An 11,588-nucleotide genomic window follows, 5' to 3' on the forward strand; every position below is an offset into this window, starting at 1 on the left:
GTTGGAACTAACTTGATGGCACTTAACAACAACAACAACAACAGAATGAAACACTGCCTTGCCCTGCACCATCCTCACAATCTTGACTACGTTTGAGACTATTGCTCCCTGCCACTGTGCCAATCAATCTCATTGGGGGGTTTCCTCTGTTTCTCTGACCCTCTATTTTACCAAGCTTAATGTCCTTCTTCAGCGACTAGTCTCTGCTGATAATATGTCTGAAGTATAATAGATGAATCCTGGCAATCTTGGCTTCTTAGAAGCATTCTGATTGTATTTCTTCCAACACAGAATTGTTTGTTCTTCTCGCAGTCTACAGTACCTTTAATATTCTTCTTCAACAACATAACTCAAATGCATCAATTACTTTATTGTCTTCGTTATTCACTGTCTAACTTTCACATGCATATGCAACTTTTTAAAAAAATTTAATTCTTGTTACCAAGAATCACTCCTTTTTGAGATAGTTGTAGCTACCATATAGAAGGATTCCTGGTGTGGCACTATAGGTTAATGTACTAGACTGCAAAGTCAGTTTTAACCATAAAGTTGGAGGTTCAAGGTCACCAGCTACTCCTTGGAAACCCTAAACAGGGTTGCTATGAGTCAGAACCCACTTGATGACATTTAACAATAACAACAACCATATAGAAGCACAACTCCTTACTTAGAAACTTTTTCAAACATGTGATTGCTTCTTGAGAATTGTTTGTTTGCTTTATTTCTCCAATGATTGTTTTAAACTTTTTATTGTGAACTTACTGAAGGGTTACAGACAAGATATCAACTCTACATTCAACAAATCAAACATTGTTTCATCTCCATGTTTGCAATCTCCATGCAACAATAGTTATCCTCATTTTTTCCCTGTGATTCTGTTTGTATTCCATCCACCTTCCCGTCCCGTCTAGAGTTTGTCCCTAGGAAAATGTTGTACTTTTTGTTTTCAGTGATTGACAATTTGTGACCACTATTCCCCAGTGATTTGGGAAGAGTTAACATTTGTTTTTCAACCTGCCTTTTAAAATGAAGTGCCTTCCACTTTTAGGAGAAGAAGAAACCAAGGATTCCAAAGAGCCTTCTGAAGAAATATAATATAGAAAGGCCTAGAACTTAGATTGTAGGAACTTATTTTGGGTGGAACCTTTATGGTGATTATATGCTTTAATCTTGACCTATACTTTCTTTTCAATTTAAAAATAAACTTAAAGCATTGTTCCTTGAATATAATTGTAAGTGCTCTTTCCAGAAAAAGAACAACCCTGTTTTGAAAGAGCCCAGTAAGTACTGCTGAAACCTGAGATGAAAGGTTGGTCAGACTCAAAGTGGTTACAACCGGAAATTTCACCAGACCATAACATTCTTCCAATAGCAGCCAAGTTGCATACAATAAGGTAAGAATCCTTTCTAGCTAGCTCTAAAATATTTAGACCAATGTATTTCATAAACTTTAAATTTTCTTCAAATGACTTTAGCTAAGCTCTTGTATTTTTAAAAGATTCCTATCTAATTTAATGTCATTATAAGCACAGGAGTTATTTTGCTTACTTGCCTAAATTAATTAATCATTTGTGCATAACTGGAACATTCAGAGGAATAAACCATTATTAATGCTATGACATTCAGTTCACATAATGGGCAACTGCTGGCATAGTCATTTTAAATGCAGTGACTTGACTTGTCTTCTATAACATAATGGCCATATTCTGGAATTTAAAGAAAACATTGGCTACAAGAGGAAAATTATGGTCCTCATGCCCTGTAATTGATTTTCAGGCCCAATACTGAAACAAGTGGTACAGTATACCATTACTGTAGCCAGTTTCATGAATCAGCCTAAATAAATGTGTTTTCTGTACAGACTTTAATCAATACAAACAAATTTGCAGAATTCTTACATGGTGGAGGAAAACTACCAACTATTACATGAGTCTGAGAAGATTTTTTGTCATTATGAAATGGCATAAAAATTAATGATCTCAGATGTTGATTTCAAAAAGACATTAAAATGAAATTCTTTGATCAAATAACATTATGAACTGATTGATTTGGATCATAAAAATACATAATTTATCAGAAATATGCTTTATTATTATAATTCTAAATTATCATAGTTTTACACAAAAAATTAATATTGAAAACTGGAAAAATAAAACCAAGTGTTTAAGTTATTAAATTGCAACATTCTTCATGAATAAATTAAGAGTAATCTTCTAGTTATCCTTGTTTATGTTTATCAATCAAAATATGTGGGCAGAGACTTCTTAATGTCTTTACTAGAAAGGAAAAGAAGGCCTGTCTGCCTTCTTTTCCTTTCTCGGGATTTATTAAGGTAGTAAGGGTCTTTTCTGAGATAGTAAGTATGCTAAAAGCTAGTAATATAATAATGAGCAAGACAGGATTTTGCTTTAGCTTATGAGGAAGTATAAGTGTAAACAAAAACAAAAGAATACATGATATGCTGTATTATAGAGAGTTTGTGACAAAATGTTACAGAGCACAAAAATATATAATCAGAAATCAACAATGACTTTAAGGAGGAGGCATAATTCAAGCAGGATACTGAAGAGTGAGTAGAAAAGTTTAGAAAGAAATGAATTTCTCTAAGTACTAAACTGAATCCAAACCCACAGCCATCAAGTCAGTTCTGACTAACAGTGACTTTTCACTGGGTTTCTGAGGTTGTAAATCTTTATGGAGCAGGCAGCATTATCTTTCTCCTGTACAGCTCTGGTGGGTTTGAACTGCCAACCTTGTGGTTAACAATCCAACACTTAACCCATAGCACCACCATGGCTCCTTATAAATAATAAATCATATGCTACTTCTCCATTCATCGTAAAATAGCCAAATGAAATTTGAATTGACATAAGAAATAACTATGAGGTTCTCTCAAATTACATCCTAAGATTTTCCTATAAGTGACAACCTTTGCTTAAGATTTAGTATAGAATGAGTAAATGTGCTGAAAGTGTGTTGTGTCTATCAAGTTCAGGAGACAGAAAAAGAGTTGAAACAACTGGTTAATGCTAATTGACGATGACAGTAAACTGATTGTAGTGAATCCGTTAATTCAGCAAAAAGGGTTCTATATGCAATGACAAATGGTGAGCAACTGTCCCTGGCCCAAGAATGAAAAGAGACTCACATAAATATAGTTTCTAAGTTGTGTAGAGATGAAATTTATCACTATGTATATAAGAGTACAATACAGTGACTAGTTTGGCATCACATATCTGTCTCTAACAATTATTCAGAGTTCGTTCTAAGACAATGTGCATCAGAATTGCCTACAAGTAACTGCAAATAGATGACTGGGTTTCTTACAAGACTCATTGAGTCCAAACACGTGGTGCAAAAACAGTGAATTTAAATTTTAGCCAACTTGTCAGGTGATCCTCATGTCTACTAAACTTTAAGACCAAGTGAGGAAAGTTCTGAAGATGATCAAATGGATGTTGTTTCACACTGACATCTTTGACCTTCATTTGAAGTTGGTTGCTATAAAGTTGAGAGTCCCTGAGTAGCATAAATGACTAAGTGCTTGGCTACTAAACAAAAATCATCTGAGATGAAAGGCCCAATGATCCCAAAAGGTCCTTGCCATGAAAACCGTATGGAGCACATTTCTACACTGCAACACATAGGAATACCAGGAACCAGACTCTACTTGTTTTCTGTTTGTTTACAAAGTTGGAGACAGTCATTTTTTGCAGTCTTAGTTCTACTGCAGACCTCGCTAAGCCTCCACTTGTTCATTTTTAAATTGCAATATTTAAATAGATGCTTGTTTTTCTAAAATTCACCCAGTTATTCTTTTTTTTTTTCATTCAGACAATAAATACTTATATAATACCCACTATTTGTTAAGCATTGCTCCATGGGAACCACACATAACACATTTTCAGGGAGAATCTTTGTTTGAAAAACTGTGTTCAGTTGTCAGAAAGAGAATCCTACCACGTATGTTGAGCACACACTCTCAGAAGGGCTATTCTCAGAAAGGTAATTTTTTGTCTCTAAGTAAGCTTTGAGAATGAAGTGTTCACTCTGCTGAAAGCTTTGTCCAGGCAGATTTACAATCATTGTCCTTTGGTGCTTTGGGGAAGCTCTCACTCTCAGAGAGCCTTAATGGATACAAGAGGGTTTATTACTCAATTCTTAAGGGCATAGCAGTCAATACCTTGAATTAATCTTTAGTATAGTACAGACAGAGTCCTGGTGTGGTGCTATAGGATAAGCACTGGACTGCTAACCTCAAGGTCGACGGTTCAAACCCATCACCCTCTCCTTGGAAACCCTATATAGGGTACTATGAGTCAGAAATGACTCATCGGCACTTAACAATAACAAGAACACATTGCAGCATCAAAAACCAAAATTACCTTCTTGGTGGGAGTTATGGATACTTCAACTGATTGTAATCAATGTGATAATAGAAACCCAGGAAATTGTGAAGGTAAACTGGGAGATTCAGCTTTAGAATTTCTAAAGGTCCCTACAGGCATTTTCCTGATTCAGTAGATGAATGTTTAGTTTCTTTCTTCTATGGTTTCCTGCTCACAATAACATTCTGGATATTACAGGGGGTGCCATAAGATAAAGGTGAAAAATCAAAAGAAAATAAACATAAGAAAAATATATTATAAATGTGAGAGACAAAATAAGACGATAAACATAAAATATCTATACATGAAAAATTATAAATGTAAATAGTTATATTTGTCAGACTCATATCTGAGATCCCAAGGATGTATTAAAAAATAAAAAAAGCAAATCTCTGCAGTTAATAATTATAAAAAAACTCCTATAACAGGAACACAGAAAGGGTAGCTGTCAGGAAACAGAAATGCATTACCATATGCATCAAAATAAAGCTAGCAGAGCAATATTATTGTCAGAAAAAGTACACCTGAGAGGAAAAGGCCTCATATGAATTACTGTTGTTGTTGTCAGGTGTCGAGTTGGTTGTGACCTTATATAAGGCTTCTAAGGAGCATCTGGTGAATTTGAACTGCCAACCTTGTGCCTTAACCCACAGTGCCACATCAGGACTCCCATTATGAATTAAGAGGATTCATATATAAAGAATTGTGTTGTCAAGTGCTATCAAGTTGGTTCCAGATCATAGCAGCCCTGTGTAGGGTTTCCAAAGAACAACTGGTTGATTTGAACTGCTGAACTTGTGGTTGGCAGTCCAGTGCTTATCCCATTTTGTCATACCAGGACTCCATATAAAAATGAAAAGGAATAATTCATCTGGAAATTATAATTCTTTAAAAAGTCTATTCTTCTTATAATACAGGTTCCGACTCCACAGCACATAACCACCACCACCAATATGGCAAATTCCAGGGAATTTGAAAGACACCTACTTTGACTATTTAGCAGAAACCATGCAGGCAAGTAAACAATGGGGAGACGTCTACAAAGCCCTACAAGAAAAAAAAAAAAAAACTGTCAACCAAGAATTGTTTATCCAGCAAAACTATGAATCAAATACGATGGTGCAATCATGACATTCCATGATAATCAGAATCTGAAAGATTTTATCAAAACCAACCCAGCACTTCAAAACATCCTAAAGGGAGTTCTGTGGACTGAAAACCAACAAGAACAGACAACAAACAGAGATTGACAGGCATGGCAACACCACCTGGAACTCAGTCAAGTGATAGCAGAGTTCAGAACAGAAAACGACTACAACAACAAACTCAAAGGAGCTAGGAGGTCAACCGAAGATCAAAATTATATCATTATCAAACAAGGGACAAATGTAACAACAGAGACCCAGGTGGTGAAGATGTCAGGTAAAATTAAAAGATACAATGTATTTATTTAAATGGATAGAAAAGTTAGTAGACTATATATAAGGTAACCCCAAAGAAAGTTAATACTTCACAACTTACCATGAAAATGAATTCCCAAGCAGAACAAGCAAACATGAAAACTAAAAAGAAACTGACAAGCAATAGCACAAAAAACACAAACCCAACACAAGAAGGCATGCAGAACAAAAGACCAAACAGCACTACCAAAAAATTAACATAATGGCAGCAATTAATTCATTCCTATCGGCTCTGGGATACAGAGATTGAGACATGGTTTGAATGGGGAAAAGGGGGAAATAATGTTAAGATGGTTGGCTGTTTTTAATCTTGATTTCCCTGGTATACCACTATAAAATAGACATTGGAGGGGGAGAGAAAGAAATAGCCAGAAATACCACCATAGAAAGCTTATAAGTCTTTCTTCTGCTTGTAACTGATTGGAATACCTAAAATGGGGCTACAACATGCCCAGTGAAGGAGGCTTCCTGTGGAGCCTCTACATTACACAAGACCATAGATGGAATCCTAAACAGCATCCTGAATCCTCTAAGGGGAAATTTCTACTTGAAAGGACAAGCAGACCAGCCTGGAATGGCCAGAAGAACAGAAGATACTTCCTGAAAGACTGACAGGAAAAATACAAAACAATATAGGCAGACCTACTGATTAGTAAAAGACCAAACAAGTGGCTCACCCAGGAGACATCAAGGAAAGTAGTCGGGTCCCCCTCAGGGAAAAGCCCCTTCTAAGAACTTAGTCTTAACTCAATGGGAATACACGATCTAATGAGTGACCACGTTCATCACCGATAAGGGGAAATGAGGGAAAAGCAACAATGAAGCTGAGAACTAAGCCCTACAATGTTCACCAGACTCCTGTGAACCCAGCTGGAGACCTGGTTGGCCAGCAGTATGGCAAGTCCAGGGAACTCTTGGACCCAGAGTCAGTGACATAACTACAGAGGACTAGAGTGGAAAGTGAAGTGTCCAGCTGAAAAGAAGAGAGGGCACACACATAAGCACACCCCCACTTGCAGATAATACCCACTTGCCCTAGCTTCAACAACTGGATGATCAGAGCTCAACCAGAAGAAAGAAGAGGGAAAAAAGAATAATCTGATACATTTTGATGAGCTTGATATACTCCTATGGAAGCAGTAACTCAAAAAAGGGAACAAATCTTCACAGCGAAGATCATTCCCACCCCCTCCACACACGGAGAAGACAGGAATGGCAACTTGGACATTGGCTACCCAGAATGGGGGGCAGGGGGAGCTACAGAGGCAAGAAGTGACTGGCTTACAAGCTTTCAACAGGGATCCTAGATCCAGAGGGTGTGGAGCAAGGTGGAATCTCCACTGAGTAGTATCCATTCTGTCTAGTCGGGGCTGATGAAAGGAGATGCAGATAGGTCTCTTGTGATACAAAAGAGAATAATTGTTATCAGGACTGATTGTAAGGTCTGGGAATATAAAGGTAAATGTTTTGTGGCAAAGGGAGGGGAGTGATTAACTTTGCAGTCTAGGAGCAGAGGTCCCTGGGACTATCAAGGGAGAAGAGTGGAGAATGGAACCCTACCCAGAGAATCAGTGATGCCAGAGATGGAGGCAGAGATGATGACATGGGGAGATGGAGCAGCTGGGAATTTTGGACCCGGAGAGGGAGAGTGGCTTTGTACGGATGACCAGGGGGCAGGCATACCATACTCTTTGGTAGATGGATGATGCATGGAGGGGATTGTAAACATGGCAAGGGAATGGTATACGACGGGATCAGTGTAAAGCTAATGTCTTCCCATGTAAACTATCACATAATTCACAATAAAGCATAAAAAAAGTGATGATTCTACACATGGACCTTGCCAGATGAAATACAAATAAATCAAATTGATTACATCTTTGCAAAGAGATGGTAGAAAAACTCTGAATCATCAGTCAAAAAAAAAGCCATGGGCATACTCAATTGCCTATATGCAAGTTGAGTCTGAAGCTGATGAAAATTAATGCAAGTTCATGAGACCTTGAACATATCCCATCTGAATTTAGAGATAAAAACAGATTTGATACATTAGACACTAAGGACCGAAGACCAGAAGAGTTGTGGGATAACTTCAAGATCATCGGAGAGGAAGAAAACAAAAGATCATTAGGTAGGAAAGAGAGAAGGAAAAGCCCATAATGGATGTCAGAAGACTCTGAAAGTTTCTCTCCAATATAGAGTTGCTAAAGCAAATGGAATAAGTGAGGAAATAAAAGAAGTGAACAGAAATTTTCAAAGGGCAGCTTGAGAACACAAAGTTAAATGTTACAATTAAATGTACAAAGATATGGAGTTAGAAAATGGAAAGGGAAGAAGACAAAGTATTTCCAAAGTTGAAAGAACTGAGGAAAATAGTCAAGCCTCAACTTGAAATATTTAAGGATCCTTTGGGTAAAATAATGAACAATGCAGAAAGCTTCAAAAGAAAATAGAAGGAATACAGTGTCCCTGTAGCAAAAAGAAATGGTTGGTGTTCAACCATTTTAAGGCATAACATACAGTCAAGTCAATGGTACTGAAGGAAGATGTCCAAACTCTACTGAAGACATTAGCAAAGAATAAGGCTCTGGGAATTGATGAAATATAAATTGAAATCCATAGAGATTATACCCTTGGAAGCCTTATAGGGCAGTTCTACTCTGTCCTGTAGGCTCATCATGAGTAGAAGTTGACTCCACAACTATGGGTTGAGACAAAGAAAAGCTGCCTTTGTGTTACAAAAGAAATCAAGTTTTCTTCAGATGACTACTGTGTGGACCAAGGTCTATAAAATAATCAAACTCACTGTCATTAAATTGATTCTGATTCATAGCAACCCCATATAGTGATTTTGATACTGTAAATCTTTATCAGAGCAGAAAATTCCATCTTTCTCTCACTGAGATGCTGGTGACTTTGTACCAGTGACCTTAAGATCCAATGCTTAACCCACGACACCACCAAAGTTGTTATTAAGTTCCATTGAGTCAGTTCCAACTGATAGTAACCCTATATAGGCTCTCAGATGAGCAGCTGGTACGAGTTGCCTAACACTTAAAGGAATCAGAGAGCGATACGTGTCTAACTGTTTGGCCCCTTTTACAAAAGTTTCAAGAGATCCAACCAAAAACCAACTGCTGTTGAGTCCATCCTTATGTATAGAAATCCTATACCGGTTTTATAAACTTTATGAGAACAGAAAGCATCATCTTTATCCCACAGAGTGACTGGTGGGTTTGAACTGCCAATCTTGCTGTTAGCAGTTCCCTGCTTATCCTACACCACCACCAGATAGGTTAAAGTTCAAGTGATCAGCTGTCTGTAATGACTGGCAGAGTATCCCCAATGTGTCCCGAAATCATTTCTATTTTATATGGGAGTCAAAACCTACATTTCCTCAGAAAATCAAAGACTTCTTTGTGTTTTACATTTTTCATACTTTTCCTTGGAAAAGTCATCAATTGTGGTTGAGGATGATGTCTCCACTCAAACTATGTTCTCTGGATTCCAATAGAGTGACCGGAACACTTGTGGGCATTTTACTGAATATGTCTTTTAGCAAACTGCTTCTGCTTTTATGGAGGAGTCGTCCAGATAACAGGCCCGATTCACTGATGGTTTCCTGTGCGTAATCCTTTTCTAAGATGACACCATGCATTTAGAGTAATATTAATTTCACCAGATTTGTGCTGTAGTTGAAAGTCATGTTCCTGAAGCTCTATATTTTGACTGGCTGGCTGCATGGTAAAATCAGGTTCCGAAAAGTACTGGGCACTGTGGGTGGCTTCTCTCTCACACACTCATAGATTCCAAGAAAATGTTCAAGTCCTCACATCACTGTGACATTTTCATTTTTCAGTTTGCAATTATAAATCAGAAGTTGAGTTTCACTGTCTTTGTCTTTTGTTTTTCTATTAGTTAGAATCCTTGCGCTTTTAAACATGTGTATTTGAGAGAACACAATGGGCTTGAAGCCATTTAGGAAATTTACATTAAAAATTTCAATTTGCTAAAGAATTTCAAACACATTAGTGCCCTTACTTTTCAGTAAATATCCATATAGAGACTGTTGCTGGCAGTCAAAGATCCCTTCATCTGTTATTGTTGACTGTTATCAACACTAGTTAGGAACACATGACAGTTGTATTAATCTTTTCCATATGATCAGTTTCCAAAGACCTTCAAGACAATGCATTTATGTAACAAGCTCAAATGATATCTCTTAAGCATTGGCTTACTCTAATCAATATTTAGTCTTTGCTTCATGTTTTATTTATGAAACACCTGTGAGAATCATCATGGTTGACTATTTTCTGCTTTATGATCTTATAATGCATTTCTGACAGTAAGCTTTGTTGTTATACATTAGAATTCACTGTACATATCAGTAACTGAAAAGTACAAAAATTATTTCAAGAACAGGTGTAGAATTAAAACTTTCAAGCTCAAAATAAATGGATATTGGCTATTTGCAATGCCTAAAATAACGGCTTTCAGAAGATTTTTGTAATTTATAATGAAATTGATGCTTGAAGGATCCGTTCCCTTTATATTTTCCAAGATCCAAGTCTGTTTAGTTTTTCTTAATAACTGAATCCTGAGTTTAGTTGACACATTTATGCTCCAGGCTTCTGTTCAAGCTAGCTATGCCTTGTGGCCAATTTATAAACAATAAGATATGGGCAGAATATTTTTGGTGGCACCCTTTTCAAAGGGAGAAACCATCCCCTTCTTTGGTCCTTTTCTACAACTTGGAATACCAACAGGGTCTCTGAATCTCCTACAGGGCATATTAGACCATGAGTTGAGAACCAGGTTCAGAGAACACAGTGTTAACAGCTACCCAGGATCTTTGTGGAAATACTTTGTGTGATTGCCTAACTCTGCACTTCATTTATGAGAAACAAAGTTCCATCTTGTTCCAGTTCATTTTATTTCATGTTTTTAAAAATTATATCAGCACAAACCTAATCCTACCTAATAAATATCATATACCTTATGATAAATATCATAATTATCATTATAATAAATAATGCTTATTTAATTTTTCCAGTCTTGATGCCAAGTTCTTCTTCCTATAGTCTGTCTTCTTAGATAATTTGCACAGCATACAGAAGAATGAATATATATGGTGAAAGGATACAATCTTAAACTTTATATACCAGCAATTTTTTTTTAAATGTACTGCAAAAATTATATTTAGAATTAGCCAACTGGACTCACTTTAGATGATCCCAATTTTGTTGGCAACATCCAAAGCATCATAGTCGGGAGCCAGTCGAACATGTGCCTTCTTTACCCCATCAGGCCTGATGAAGGTATTGACCTTGACTACATCAATGTCACAGAGCTTCTTCACAGCCTGTTTGATCTGGTGCTTGTTGGCCTTGACCTCCACAATGCACACAAGTGTTTAATTATTTTCAATCTTCATGGCTGACTCAGTAGTCAGAGGCATAGTGGCCAAGTTTGTTTCTCCTGGAGGCGCTCTTCCAAGGATATTTGGGCTGCCTCCAAGCCTCAGAGTCTTGAACCACCAGAAAGTGGTGGTGGACACCTTCCAGTATTGCCTTCTTGGCTTTCAACACCTTTGCTTTGGCTTCAGCTTTGAGAGGGGCAGAGGTTTCCTTCTTTGCTTTTGGCACCATTTGATGCTTCCACATTGCCAACCCATCTTGCTTGGGGTCTTCCTCTTTTTCTCTGACCATCCACCTTAGCAAATATGATATCCTTCTCCAGC

Source organism: Chrysochloris asiatica, unplaced genomic scaffold, assembly GCF_000296735.1.
Source record: "Chrysochloris asiatica unplaced genomic scaffold, ChrAsi1.0 scaffold00044, whole genome shotgun sequence".
NCBI classification, from domain to species: domain Eukaryota; kingdom Metazoa; phylum Chordata; class Mammalia; order Afrosoricida; family Chrysochloridae; genus Chrysochloris; species Chrysochloris asiatica.